Source organism: Giraffa tippelskirchi, chromosome 5 (assembly GCF_054371585.1).
Source record: "Giraffa tippelskirchi isolate mGirTip1 chromosome 5, T2T-mGirTip1v1.2.pri, whole genome shotgun sequence".
NCBI classification, from domain to species: Eukaryota; Metazoa; Chordata; class Mammalia; order Artiodactyla; family Giraffidae; genus Giraffa; species Giraffa tippelskirchi.
In genome coordinates, this window is record NC_137279.1 from 2,671,431 (window position 1) to 2,687,165 (window position 15,735).

At 40.8% G+C, this 15,735-nt stretch overlaps 2 long non-coding RNA genes across 3 annotated transcripts in view; one reads left to right on the top strand and one right to left on the bottom strand.

Moving 5' to 3' along the window:
- LOC145504613 (uncharacterized) overlaps nt 1–15,735 on the bottom strand; it is a 268,079-nt gene that overhangs the window by 40,050 nt on the left and 212,294 nt on the right. The window lies entirely within an intron of this gene.
- Nucleotides 6,556–11,841, top strand: LOC145504614 (uncharacterized). Its single transcript, XR_014052335.1, has 2 exons — nt 6,556–10,455; nt 11,419–11,841. It is a non-coding gene; the product is annotated as an uncharacterized LOC145504614 (long non-coding RNA).

Consider the following 15,735-nt stretch of genomic DNA (forward strand, 5'->3'; position numbering starts at 1 on the left):
TGGGGTAGCAATACTCATATCAAGTAAAATAGACTTTAAGATAAAGTCACTACATAATAAGGGAATCAATTCAAGAAGATAACAACAATTATAAATGTTTATGTACCCAGCATAGGAGCACCTCAAAGCGTAAGGCAAATGCTAACAGCCGTAAGAGGGGAAATTGACAGTAACACCCTGCTTACATCAATGGACAGATGATCCAGATTGAAAATAAATAAGGAAACACAAGCTTTAAATGACACAATAGACCAGATAGACTTGATTGATATTTATAGGACATTCCACCTGAAAGCTACTGAATACACTTTCTTCTTAAATGCACATGGAACTTCTCCAGGATAGATAGCATTTTGGGTCACAAATCAAACCTTGGTAAATTTTAGAAAACTGTAATTATATCAAGCATCTTTTCCAACCACAAAGCTATTATGAAACTAGAAATCAATTATGGGGGAAAAAAGTATAAAAAAACACAAACACAAGGAAGCTAAATAATACATTACTAAATAACCAAGATATCACTGAAGAAACCAAAGAAGAAATAAAAAAATATATATAGAAACAAATGACAATGAAAATAAGATGACACAAATTATATGGGATGCAGCAAAAGCAATTCTAAGGGAAGTTTATAGCAATTCAGTCTTTCCTCAAGAAAGAAGAAAATCTCAAACAATCTAATCTTACAGCTAAAGCAACTAGAGAAAGAACAAAAAACCCCCAAAGTTAGTAGAAGGGAAAAAAAATCATAAAGATCAGAGCAGAAATAAATGAAATAGAAATGAATAAAAAATAGCAAAGATCAATAAAACTAAAAGTTGGTTCTATGAGAAGATAAAATTGATAAACCTTTAGCCAGACTCATCAAAAAAAAAGGAGAGAGGATTCAAGTCAATAAAGTTAGAAATGAAAAAGAAATTACAACTGACACTGCAGAAATACAAAGGCTCATAAGAGACTACTACATGCAACTATATGTCAATAAAAAGGACAACCTGGAAGAAATGGATAAATTCTTAGGTAAAACCTTTCAAGAATGAATCATGAAGAAATGAAAAATATAAATAGAACAATCACACATAATGACAAAAAGTAATGCTTCCCAGGTGGCACTAGTGGTGAAGAATCTGCCTGCCAGTGCAGGAGACGCACGAGATGCGGGTTCAATCCCTGGGTTGGGAAGATCCCCTGGAGAAGGAAATGGAAACCCACTCCAGTATTCTCGAAAATTCCATGTACAGAGAAGCCTGGCAAGCTACAGTCAATGGGTCCCAAAGAGTCAGACACAACTGAGTGTCTGCTAGTTTAGTAGTTAAAATCTTTCAACAAACGAAAGTCCAATAGCATATGACTTTACAGGTAAATTCTGTCAAACATTTATGAGAAAGGCTAACACCTATCCTCCTGAAACTCTTTAAAAAAATGCAGAGGGTGGAACACTCCCAAATTCATTCTATGAAGCCACCATCGCCCTGATTCCAAAACCAGTAAAAGATATCACAAAAAAGACAATAAGAGCAATACCCCTGATGAACATAAACACAAAAATCTTCAACTAAATATTAGCAAACAGAATCCAACAACACAGTAAAAGGCTCAGACACCATGATCAAGTGAGATCTATCTGAGGGACGCAAGGATTCTTCAATATATGTAAATCTATGTGATGTACCAGAAAGTGAAAAGTGAAGTCACTTAGTCGTGTCCGACTCTTTGTGACCCCATGGTTTGTAGCCCACCAGGTTCCTCCATCCACAGAATTTTCCAGGCAAGACTACTGGAGTGGGTTGCCATTTTCTTCTCCAGGAGATCTAACAAATTAAAGAATAAAAACCATATAATCATCTCAATAGATGCAGAAAAAGCTTTTGACAAAATTCAACACCAATTTATGATAAAAACTCTCCAGAAAGTGGGCATAGAGGGAACCTACTTCAACATAATAAAGGCCATATATGACAAACCCAAAGCAAGCATCATTCTCAATGGTGAAAAATTGAAAGCATTTTATCAGAGATCAGGAACAAGACAAGGATGTCCACTCTCACCACTCACTCAACATAGATTTGGAGGTCCTAGCCATGACAATCAGGGAAGAAAAAGAAAAAGAATGCAACTTGGAAAAGAAGAAGTAAAACTGTCACACTTTGCAGATGACATGATACCATACATAGAAAATTCAAAAAATGCCACCAAAAAACTACTGGAGCTCATCAATGAATTTGGTAAAGTTGCAGGATACAAAGTTAATGCACAGAAATCTCTTGCATTCCTCTACATTAACAATGAAAGATCAGAAAGAGAAAGTAATGAAACAGTCCCATTTACCACTGCAATAAAAAGAATAAAATACATAGGAATAAACCTACCTAAGGAGGCAAAAACCTGTAGTCAGAAAACTATAAAATACCAATGAAGGAGGTCAAAGATGACAGAAAGATGTCCCATGTTCTTGGATTAGAATAATCGATATTGTGAAAATGTCTATACTAACCAAATCAGTTTACAGGTTCAATGCAATCCCTATCAAACAGCCAATAGAATTTTTCACAGAAGTAGAACAAAAATTTTGTCCAAAAATTTGTTTGGAAACACAAAAGACCCCAAATAGCCAAGACAATCATGAGAAAGAAAAATGGAGATGGAGGAATTAGGCTCTCTCTCTCTGACTTCAGACTATGCTACAAAGTTACAGTCATCAAGACAATATGGTACTGGCACAAAAACAGAAATATAGCTCAATTTCTGTACAGGACAGTAAGCCCAGAGGTAAACTCATGCACCCATGGTCACCTAATCAAATATACAAGGATATTTGTATATACAAATACACAAATAAACAAAGGAAGCAAGAATATATAATGGAGAAAGGACAGTCTCTTCAATAAGTGGTGCTGGGAAGAAACAGCTACATGTAAAAGAATGAAATTAAATGTTCTCTAACACTACACACACACACACACACACACACACACACACATATCCCATCAGGAAGCTTCCATAAGCCTCTTATCCTTCTCTATCAGAGGGCAGACAGACTGAAAACCACAATCACAGGAAACTAACCAATCTGATCACATGGACCACAGCCTTGTCTAACTCAATGAAACCATGAGCCATGCCGTGTAGGGCCACCCAAGACGGATGGGTCATGGTGGAGAGTTCTGACAAAACATGGTCTGCTGGAGAAGGGAATGGTAAGCTGGGTCAAGGTTGCCGGGAGAAACATCAATAACCTCAGATATGCAGATGACACCACCCTTATGGCAGAAAGTGAAGAAGAACTAAAGAGCCTCTTGGTGAAAGTGAAAGAGAGTGAAAAAATTGGCTTAAAGCTCAACCTTCATAAAACTAAGATCATGGCATCTAGTCCCATCACTTCATGGCAAATAGATGGAGAAACAGTGGACACAGTGACAAACTTTACTTTTTTGGGCTCCAAAATTACTGCAGATGGCGACTGCAGCCATGAAATTAAAAGATGCTTGCTCCTTGGAAGAAAAGTTATGACCAACCTAGACAGCATATTAAAAAGCAGAGGTATTACTTTGCCAACAAAGGTCTGTCTACTCAAAACTATGGTTTTTCCAGCAGTCATGTATGGATGTGAGAGTTGGACTATAAAGAAAGCTGAGTGCCGAAGAATTGATGCTTTTGAACTGTGGTGTTGGAGAAGACTCTTGAGATTCCTTTGGACAGCAAGGAGATGCAACCAATCCATCCTAAAGGAAATCAGTCCTGAATATTCATTGGAAGGACTGATGCTGAAGCTGAAACTCAAATCCTTTGGCCACCTGATGCAAAGAACTGACTCATTTGAAAAGACCCTGATGCTGGGAAAGATTGAAGGCAGGAGGAGAAGGGGACGACAGAGGATGAGATGGTTGGATGGCATCACTGACTCAATGGACATGGGTTTGGGTAGACTCCGGGAGTTGGTGATGGACAGGGAGGCCTGGCATGCTGCAGTCCATGGGGTCGCAAAGAGTTGGACACAACTGAGCGACTGAACTGAACACTATACACAAAAATAAACTAAAAATGGATTAAGGACCTAAATGTAAGACTGGGTACTATAAAACTCTTAGAGGAAAACACAGAACACTCTTTTATGTAAATCACAGAAAGATATTTTTTGACCCACCTCCTACTGTAATGAAAATAAAAACTAAACATATGGGACCTACTTATACTTCAAAGCTTCTGCACAGCAAAGGGAACCATAAACAAGATGAAAAAATAAAAATGGGAGAATATATTTGCAAATGAATCAACTGAGAAGGTATAGTGTCCAAAATATACAAATAGCTCAATATCAAACAAACAAACAACCTAATAAGAAATGGGTGGAAAACCTAAATATACATTTCCCCAAAGAACACATACAGATGACTAAGAGGCACATGAAAAGATGCTCAGCATCACTAATTATTTTGTTGTGGTTGTTAGATTGCTGAGGTGTGTCCAACTCTTTGTGAGCTCCTGGACTGCAGCATACCACTAATTATTAGAGAAATGCAAATCAAAACTAGAATGAGGTATCACCTCACAGAGGTCAGAATGGCCATCATCAAAAATCTACAAAGAATAAATGCTGAAGAAGATGTGGAGAAAAGGGAACGCTCTTGCACTGTTGATGGGAATTTAAATTGATACAACCACTCTGGAGAACAGTATGGAGGTTCCTTAAAAAACTAAAAATAGAGCTGCCATATGACCCAGCAATCCCACTCCTGGGCATTTACCCTGAGAAAACCATAATGCAAAAAACACATGTACCCCAATGATCATTGCAGCACTATTTACAATAATCAGGACATGGAAGCCATCTAAATGTCCAACGACAGATGAATGGATAAAGAAGCTGTGGTACATATATACAGTGGAGTATTACTTAGCCATAAAAAGGACCAAAATTAGGTCATCTGTAGAGATGTGGATGGGCATAGAATGTGTCACAGAGAGTGAAGTAACTCAGAAGGGCAGAAACAAATACCATATGTTAACGTGTATACGTGGAACCCAGAGAGATGGTACAGAGGAACCTACTTGCAGGGCAGGAGTAGGAACACAAGTGTAGAGAATGGACCCGTGAACATGGGCGGGGAGGGGGGATGAACTGGGAGAATACCGTCGACATACATACACGGCCATGTGTGAGATACACAGCTAGTAGAAACGTGCTGTCAGCACATGGAGCTCAGCTTTGTCTGATTGACACTGTTGTAGAGCAGAAACTTAACAATAGTGTAAAGCAATTATACGCCAATAAAACTTAAAAAACAAAACAGGATAACAGAAATTGCTAATGATAAAAGAAATCAACAGTACATTGGACTTCTTTAAACTTAAAATTTCTACTCATCAAAACCACTATTAAGAAAGTAAAAGGTAAGCAAAGCACAGACGAGTAAAAGATATTTCATACACAGAAAATGCATAAATCCATTTAGCATTTCTAAAAAGTAATTTTCAAATTGATAATACAAAGATCATTCAAGAGAAATATAAGCAAAGACTTGAAAAGACACTTCATGAAGGAAGATATAAAAATAGACACTAAAATATATGAAAAGATTCTCAGTATCATTCAGCATTAGGAAAAAATACAAAGTAAAATCATGAGCTACCATTAAATATTCACCATAGCTAAAATTAACAATTAGTATCAAGTGTGGTGTAAATTTGAATTAAATGGAGCTCTCCTACATTGACTATAGGTCTTTAACTTGATATAAATGTTTTATGAAACTCTTTGGTAGTACCAACTAAAATAAATATGCTTATACCTGTATCCTGATCCCGGGAAAGACTGAGGGCAGGAGGAGGGGGCAGCAGAGGATGAGACGGTTGGACGGCATCATCGACTTAATGGTCTGTGCTGTGCTGTGCTTAGTCACTCAGTCGTGTCTGACTCTTTGTGACCCCATGGACTGTAGCCTCCCTCGCTCCTTTGTCCGTGGGGATTTTTTAGGCAGGAGTACTGGAGTGGGTTGCCATGCCCTCCTCCAGGGGATCTTCCCAACCCAGAGATCAAACCCACATCTCCTACATTGCAGGTGGATCCTTTACTGTCTGAGCCATCAGGGAAGCATTTGAGCAAACTCTGGGAAATAGTGAAAGACAGGGAAGCCTGGCACGCTGCATTCCATGGGGTTGCAAAGAGTTAGACACAACTTTGTGACTGAACAGCAGCAACAACAAACACCTACATCTAAGAATGGAATTGAGCATTTCCTTCCTTGAACACATTCCCAACCAAAACAAGTGCTTACGTCCAATCAAACACATGCTCATAAATGTTTATAGCATCTTGACTCATAATATCCCCAAATTATAAACCACCCACAGTTGATAGAGGAAATAAATGTGGAATATTCATACAATGGAATACTGTATAGCAGTGTAAAAGAACAAACTACTGATAATGCAACAGAAGCAGCAGTGACTCCCAGGGCTGTGATGGTAAGTGAGAGGAAGCAAGCAAAGCTAGTCCTAAGGTTCAGGTGACAGCTGTCAGAATAGTAGTGTCCTTAGAGGGGAGGGATAAAAGGAAGGACACGGTTGAATAAAACCACCTGTGAAGCCAGAGTAGATACAGAAAAGATCCCCTAAAAGAATATTGACATGAACAGATGGTGAAGTCATAGCACTTGCTTATGCAAGATGCAGGCTGGCAGGCTTGTCATAAAGGAGTGACCCATTCTAGCAAACGTTGCTTAGGGCATATAATGATGGCGACAGAGAATTAAACATTTGGTTGGAGGACGTGGATATTGTTGGTGACCTTGAGCTCCACAGAACGGTTTTAGTGCTGCTGTGACTGGTGGGTTAAAGAGGCTGTGCATTAAGAGCTGGACTGGGGGAACAGGGCTACTATTTGCTATGAGTTTTGTAAAGGAGGGCATAGAAATTGGGCAGAAGTTGGATGGGGGATGGCAGATCAAGGGACTCTCTCAGGATTTAAAAGTATTATAGGGTTATATGCTGATTCAGCTAAAATGGAAAGTTTAAAGATCCATGCAGGTAGGGGATGGGGCACTGTCATGTGCAAAGTCCCTGCTGCAAATTTCTCTGGTGAAACTTTGTTATGGTCCGAAATACATATGATTCCTGTTGCCAATGACTTAGTGTAGAAATTTCAACCACACCGATTCTATACCTTGTTTTTGTTTCTTAACTTTCTAAGCAGTGTACTAACTGATGGGTTTTTGCAAGCATCAGTCCGAAGGTTCATGTTGTTGTTGTTTGACATGTAAGTCTTGTCTGACTCTTTGTGACCCCAGGGACTGCAGCATGCCAGGCCTCCCTGTCCATCACCAGCTCCCGGAGTTTACTCAAACTCATGTCCATGGAGTCGGTGATGCCATCCAGCCATCTCATCCTCTGTCACCCCTCTCCTCTTGCCTTCAGTCTTTTAGAATCTGCATGTCTGTCTTACAGACAGGAGTGGTGAGCTCTGCTTCTGCTCCATGAAGGATGAAGGAGCAGGAGTGCCCTCTTACGGATCACGAGGAGCCTGGAAACTTGTTGAATTACCAAGTGGGAAGATACATTGTTCCTTTAGAATGAAAATTTCTCACAGGAAAATGCAGTGAGTTTTCTCTCTTGTTTTATGCAGAATAAATAAATATAACTGTAGAATAAATGTTTTTATAATCCAAAATATAGCATCATAGATTTATTAACTTTAAAAAATTCCTAGGCATTTTTAGAGCTACGGGGAAACACGAACTCTGAACATTACTATTAAAATGCAAAACAGGTACAATTTTTGCTTACTTTTCTCTGTGAGAGTAAAATAAATAATGGATCCCTTATGGCTGTTTTTTCTCTTTTCTCTACTGGGTTTTCTTTTCTTGTTAGTGCAGTGTTAATTTTTATCACACCCCACTTACATAGTGTGCTATAATAATTTTTATTCTAATAAACAATTCCGTGAAAAGGCAGTGAACAACGTTCTTAATTTAACATTGCTAAAAACCACCTTAATATTGATATTTCCTGAATATGTTATTTGAATATGTAATTTGTATTTTGTTTAAAACATTTTTGCTCACATTTTCTATGGTTTTACTCACATGGGCATGGAAAGGTGAAAAGCCGTCGCTCACGTAGGTTTACTAACATCGGGAATCACTAGACGTGAGGCCAAAGCTCATTCTCAAGGTTGATCAGACCTCAAGCAGCTGCCTTGGTGTGACTTGTCAGTCGAGGTTGACCAGCCGATGACTTGTGCACAGTCACTCTTTTGTTCTTGAAGCTAATTGTTTGGAACTTGAGAGACGTGTTCATGCGAAGCCTTTGCGGTGACAGGCAAACTATTGCGTTAAATAAAATAAGGGTCAACTCAACTGAAATATATCCCTTACAGACATTTTCTCAATGGTGAGCTTTGGTGGGGAACGTTTTTACTTCGGGATGGGAAAAAACCAGGAAAGGATTCTTTCAGCATGATTTCAGATTTCTCGTGTGTTTTTAATGTAACTTTGTGCTTTCAGCTTCGCAGGTGACATGGTGAAGCTTGGTCCTTTCAAGCTGTATCCTGACAACAACGCTGTCATATAATAATTCCAGTTTGTATTTATGGCATTTCTCTACTTTTCTTCTTCCTGTTATCCAGTTTGCTGAAAACCAGAATACACTCCTGATTGTAGTATGGCAAATATATTCAGCAGACTTAATTTAAAAATAGATATAATTCATTAAATTTTATTTGACACCCATACTTTTGGTAACCACACATACAGGTGACAGAATTTGCATTAAGGGATCTGCCAGGATTCTTATCTTTCTCATTTTTTTAAACCTCAAAATAGAGAACTTGACTCCAAAGAGATGGTGTGACTCTGAATTAAATTTTAAATGGTATATAATTAGGTTTGTATTTGTCTTATAAATTAAAGTTATATTCTTGGCAACAGGAACCAGAGACTTGGCTGGTGGAAAGAAATAACAAATTCTTCCTTCCTTTGTTTTGTCCAAATGCCTTCCTTCCTCTGTCAGAAATCACAATGCGCTCTTCAACAAGAGCACGCCATGAGCCAGAGCGCTCCTGACCCTCTCGCTTTTGGTCTCTGTAAACCAGCGTCGCGCCTGGCACAGCTCAGGGCCAGGGCCCGGCTGCCCGTCACCCTAATTGACAGTGCCTGTGACACGTGTGGCCGTGCCTTCTCTCTGAGCTGCTCGCAGGTTTGAGCAAATTGGGAGGGGTCGGGGGAAGAAACCAGTCACTCCTGCTCCTTCAATTCCAAGAGAATAAAGCGCCAGCTTGACTGTTTGGGATCAAGTCAGAAACTCAAGACGACATTATTTGCAAGAAACATGCATGCAAGGAGAGGCGCTTCCCGAGACGGACAATAAGAATCGTGAGAGCCGGCGTCCTCGGGCCTCCGACACGGCCCCTGGATCAGGATACAGCTGTGGGGCTGACCAACAAAGGGGATTTCAAAGGGTTCCTGGACAGCGATGGAGAAAATTATTTATCTAAAGGCAGGTGCACTAGAAAGGAGGAATGCTGTTAACTCTTAATGTGGAGAATCCTTGTAAGGGTCCAAGAGAGGGAGAGCAAGAAAATTACAGAAGGCAGCTCAGATGTGCATGGTGACACTGATGCATTAGTAATACAGCCTCAGGCTTTTGGCCGAGGAAGCTGCCAACACCGTGGCTCAAACTGTCATGAGACATGTTTCGCCGGAAGTCAAAAAAGCCAAAATTCACTCTCCTTATATATTGGAGAGCAAGAAATATATATATTTAAAGGGCCCAGGAGGCTCAAGAGGGAGAGGATGTACATATATTGTAGCTGATTCACACTGTTCTACAGCAGAAACCAACACAACATTGTAAAGAAATGGTTGTTCCGTTGCTAAGTCATGTCCAGCTCTTTGTGACCCCATGGACTGCAGCATTCCAGGTGTCTCTGTCCTTCACTATGTCCTGGAGTTTGGTTAAACTCATGTCCATCGAGTCGGTGACGCCATCCAACCATCTCACCCTCTTGTCCCCTTCTCCTCCTGCCCTCAACCTTTCCCAGATCAGGGTCTTTTCCAATGAGTCAGCTCTTTGCATCTGGTGGCCCAAGTCTTGGAACTTCAGCATCAGTCCTTCCCATGAATATTGAGGGTTGATTTCTTTTAGGATTACAATTTATGCAATTATAAAGCAATCATTCTCTAATTAAAAATAGAAATAAACAATTCAGTTTACTACTAAGCTTTTCGTTGCTTATCAAGATGGAGGGTTTCACTAAGAAAAAAAAAATCTGCTAATCAATCCTTCTTTGACAGAGATCGTGGAATGTTCCCAAATTTAAAAGAGAGGACTCCAGCTAAGTCGGTTGTCACTTTTGGATCGTTTCCCGCAAATTTTCAGACAGCAAGACAAACTTTGCCACACACGAGTCAGTCTAGCCAGGAATTCTGGTGGGAAAGACTGTCAGGAACACTGCAAGTATGAATGGCTCCTGTCCACTTAAGCTCTGCAAAACCGGTGCCTGTTCCTTAGCGATAAGAATTGGGTTCCTCTGCCTGTTGACAAACTGTTCATTCATTAATTTATCCAGCTAATAGTTACTGAGTGTTTATTATGTTCCAGGCATAAGAGAGCTCAAAGACAGCTAACTCTTACTATTGCTACGCAGTAGCAATTTCGGAAGAAAGTGAACTACATATGAACCTACACTTTTGCAGTTTTTTGAGTATGTTGAATTGATACCAACATTAAGATAAAAACCCTAAGGGTGATTATTTTTTTCTTTTTTAAAATATGTTTCTTCTGTTTTAAATTATAAGCCTCTGGGAGTAAGGACTGAATCCAGGCTGTTTTCATTTTTCCTCATAGACACTGTTGAAAGTCCTCAATATTTTCTGCAGATCTTAACTGAGATATAAATATTTACGTGTATGAATTAATAGTCATTTATTAGCGTGAAAGGCAAAATGTTGCTTGAACAAGTGTAATTAAGCAGAAAATTCCTATTGTTTATAATCAGTTATTCCATACATTCCATTCCATTCCCTGATGGCTCAATGGTAAAGAATCTACCTGAAAGGCACGAGATGTGGGTTCAATCCCTGGATCAGGAAGATCCCCTGGGGGAGGAAATGACAACCCATTCCAATATTGTTGCCTGGAGAATCCCATGGACAGAGGAGCCTGGCGGGCTACAGTCCATGGGGTCGCAAAGAGTTGCATGTGACTAAGCAAATAATGGTAGTGGGCTCTTCAATTTCAGGGAGATTGTACTTTTCTGAGGGAGAATGTAAAGCAACAATTACATGTTCTGATAAATGAAATGAAAGAAGCTGAACAGATACACCATAGAGAACAATAAGAAGACATTACCTTAGATTATACTCCTCCTGAAGGAGGTGACATTTAATAGGTCCTGATAGAGAGTTTTGTTATCTGCAGGTGCAAAGGCTCCAGGCAGAGGAAGAGCTTGATGACACCTCCTGTCCTGGGTTGACAATGTCCCCACCAACATCCACACCTGCCCAGGCACCTCGGGATGTGACTTTATGTGTACAGAGGGTCTCTACAGACATTATCAAGTTAGAATGAGGTCCTCCTAGACTAGGGCCCTCATCCAATGACTAGTATCCTTGTAAGAGGAGAGAACCTTGGACACAGACCCAGGAAAGAAGACCATCTGATACGAGAGGCAGAGACGACAGGTATGTTGTCACGAGCAGAAGACCACCAGTGAATCACCAGCAGCAGGCGGAGGCCAGGAAGCATTCGCTCCTACACCCTTTGGGGGAGCCTGGCCCTGCCAACACCTTGACTTTGGACTTCTAGCCTCCTAAGCTATGGAAATAAATTCTCTTGCTTAAAGCCATTCAGCTAGTGATAATTTGTTACAACTGCCATAGAGAAATGATATGCCTAGGAAATGTCAGAAGACCTCTTCTGAACACACTTTTCTAGTTCATTACTTGTTATAAGGTTATTTCTCTCCCATTTATAGTCCCTCTCATTTGAGGTGGGATCTGCCTCATCAAAACATCCAAACAACCATCAGCATAAATCTGACTCCGGCCTGGAGAACACTGTGACCAGTTCAAAGATGGCCTGTGATTCACGGGGAATCACTAAAGTCCGATAAACCTGAGCCCCAAGCTTGTTTGTAACCTTCTCCTGGCTTAGCAATCCTCTGTCCAGTTTTACTGTCCTGGAAAACTCCTAATTTTTCAACATCAAATTTAAATGTTCCATTGTCTGTAAAACCTTCTCTGTGTGATCAATACCTTTTGCTTAATTTCCTTACCTACCAACCTAATTTATTCTTATTTTTTGAGCACCTACAGTGTTTGAGGCGCTATGCTACACAGCAGAGATTTAAGGGGAAAAAAGTTATGGCTGCTGCTCTTGGAGAATTTATCAACAACTTGGCAAGAATGAAAATATAAAGCAGCACTATCAGTACGGCATAAAACATCGTGTGACAGAGCATGCGTTCAAAACACATTATTTGACTGATTCAAACTGGTGATTGACAGCAGGAACTTAATTCTTGATGAAAGTATGTCTCACATGATGAATGTATGTGTCGTGAGAAGGAAGTCATACTTGCATGAACCAGTGAGTCAGAGAGGCTGAGTGGAGAAGCGTCTGTGGAGATGAGCCATCGGAAATCAGGAGAAAAACGGATCAGACACGTGAAGGCCACGTCAGTGTTAGCATAAAGGAGAAAAGATACTGCCCCAAGCCAGGGAGACAAGAGAGATTTCAAAAAGAGGTAAAGTGGAAATGAAGAAGAAATGTAAAAGGAATGGAGAAAATAATGTAAAAAATATATAGAAGTGATTCATTGTATATAATATTGATATTCCTAACAAAGAAAAGTATTGAGGCAGAAAAAAAGAAAACTACAATCAAATATTGAATTATGGACACAGATACATGTCTAATAAGTTGATAAGATGATAAAGACATAGGAAGGAAAACAAAGAAAGGGTGAGAGAGCCAATAACTGTAATGACTGAGGGTAAATCGGAATATTATTAACCATCTGATTCATTTGAGTCCATTCTAATTGTCCCTCAATACTGGAGACAGTGAAGGCGATCACTGAATCAGTTATGGTGGAGCATTTTGAAAACGCCGACCACACAGTGGGGCTGCCTGATGAACCCCGCTCCCACCACCCCCGGGAGAAACGCTGTCCCCAGGAGTTCTTCCTGCAGGAAGCTCCAGGGCCTCTGTCATGTGCAAAAGAGACACCAGCCTTGTGACCTTGTGAAGACTGCCCGGCAGGGCTGCCAGTAGGCTCAGAGACAATGAAAAACAACACAGACAAGCAGAGAATTCTGCTTAAGAGCCGTAGAAGTAGGAGGTTATTGAGGCAAAAACAATAATAAGCAAAACAAAATAGTTCATTTCTCCCCTTCTAGATCCGTCTTCCAATCTCAAAAGAAAAAATAAAAATTCTAGCAAAACTCAGATTCATCCAAAATACTTTTACTCTGAGGAGATGTAAATATAAGTTCATTTAAGCAAGTGGTCCTTATGATTTCTGTCCTATGGGTCACTGGAGAAAATAATTAAATGTGAGCAATAAAAGCAAAGTTCTGACTTTTAAAACTAAATCCCCAGGGAAGGAGGCACTGCATTCCTCCTGGCCTATATACTGAATGAAGGTGGCTGGCTAATATTTTCACGAGTGAGGAGAAACTCAGCAAGGAAAAAGCTCCCTGGGGACTTTCATCGGAACGAAGTAGGCAGAGGAAGATCAAAATCCATGGGAACACAGAGGAGGCTTTCCACGTCAGCCTAAGACTTTCAGAAAGTGTTCAGAATGAGAACACTGATGAACCGAGTTCTTTAAGACAGAGTAACACAATATTGGGTGGGGGAGAAACTACTTCAAATAAAAAAAAGATAAAAAATAGCAAGGAATGGTTGCATAAATAACCCAGCATTTTTGCAAAACCACAAGTTATTTGGACTCACGATACCCACAGGATGAGTAAGACTTAGCTGGGGAAGACGTGGAGGGACGAGTATTTTCGGCAGAGAAAACAGCGTGTGGGAAGACCCTGGGGAAGGGGGGAGCCAGGCGCATTTGCAGAGCTGAAGGGGAGCAGTGTAGAGGGCACCCTGGGCGGGGAGCTAGCGGAGGTCGGGGTGGCTGGGAGAGGCGCCTCCAGCAGTGACTCGCAGGCAAGTTAAAGGTGGTATTTTGTCCTCAGTTCACAGAGAAGCTATTAAGGGCTTTACAGAGGGATGGACACCCTGAGGAGGATGGATTAGGAGGAGGCAAGTATGACCACAGAGCAAACAAAAGCAAAGCTTACTTACCCAGGCAAGATACGACAGAGATGTGGGCAGGCTTGTGGCCTTGGGGTTGAAGAAAGACAGGTCAACGGATAGGAATGGCAAAATGTGAGCGAATTTGGGTGGCAGGCATCCATTTATCTCACCACTGTGGGGAAATGTGGAATTTTCAGATTTTTAAGTTGGGATATGAGTTAATCTGACCATCGTATGAGGACCATGTGGACCAAAAGAGCAAAGGCAAGCTGGATTTTCTGAACAAGTCAGTGAGAAAGAGAAAAAGAGGACATAATGACAGAAAACATATAAAGAAGACAGAACACCCAGCTCTTGATGAGTGACGAGTAGGGATGACGGAGGATGGGACATCAGATGAGCGGATCTCTGGCTGAGGTACCAAGTGCAGGGCTGTGACTTTGAGGGAAAAACTGCAGGAGACAGAAGATTTGGGGATAATACATTGATGTTTGGGTGTGCTCAGTTTGTGGGTGTGCTCAGAGTGTGTCTTCCCTGGGTCAGGAAGACCCCCTGGAGAAGGGCATGGCAACCCACTTGAGTATTCCTGCCTGGAGAATCCCTTGGACAGAGGAGCCTGGTGGGCTGCAGTTCACGGGGTCGCAAAAGAGTCCAACATGACTGAGCGGCTAACACTTTAACTTTCTACTTTCAGAGTGTGTAGGAACAGTTGAGGGGCTTGGGAGGAAGGCCTGGATGCATCAGAGAGAATCAGTCATCAAGGTAGAGGTGGCGTTGGAGGCCGCAACTTTGCATGATCGTTCTAGAAGGGTATTTGAAACCATCAGGATGCTAAATCTTTCTTGTTGCTGTTTTACCCAATATACTGGACACTTAAGGCATACGCCCCTCACAACCAGCCCTTTCCTCCTGCAGAGGTTTTGAGCAGTGCCGCAAGTTCACCCCAAGTTGAGAGGGCCACAACAGCCAAAACAAAACAGACCCATTTTCATAGTCTCCACCTGATGCCTACGTGACTGGGAGCCACTAATAGAATTCACCAGCACAGGCATCCCTGAGGAGCAGCAGAATTACCGAAAATAGTGGCCCTCACACAGGGGGCTCTCAAAAAACATGTGCCAAATATTGACCGCAGCAAGAGAAAACGCCAGGCAAGACTAAAGCAGAAAGCAGATGGAGAGGGCGAAGGCAAACCAGGAAGGATGGTGCCAAAGAAACCAAAAGGAGAGAGAAAAACTCAGATAAAAACTGTCGAAAGTATGTGAGTAGGTTTACCACACTCTATTTTTAGGGGATATCAAGTTTTTTTAAATACTGAAGTATAGCTGATTTACAATGTTGTGTTAATTTCAGGTGTACAGCAAAGACATTCAGTTGTACATGTATATATATGTGTGTGTGTGTGTGTGTGTGTGTATAAGAAATATTCTTTTTCACATTCTTTTCCCTTATGAGTTCTTATAAAATATTGAGTAT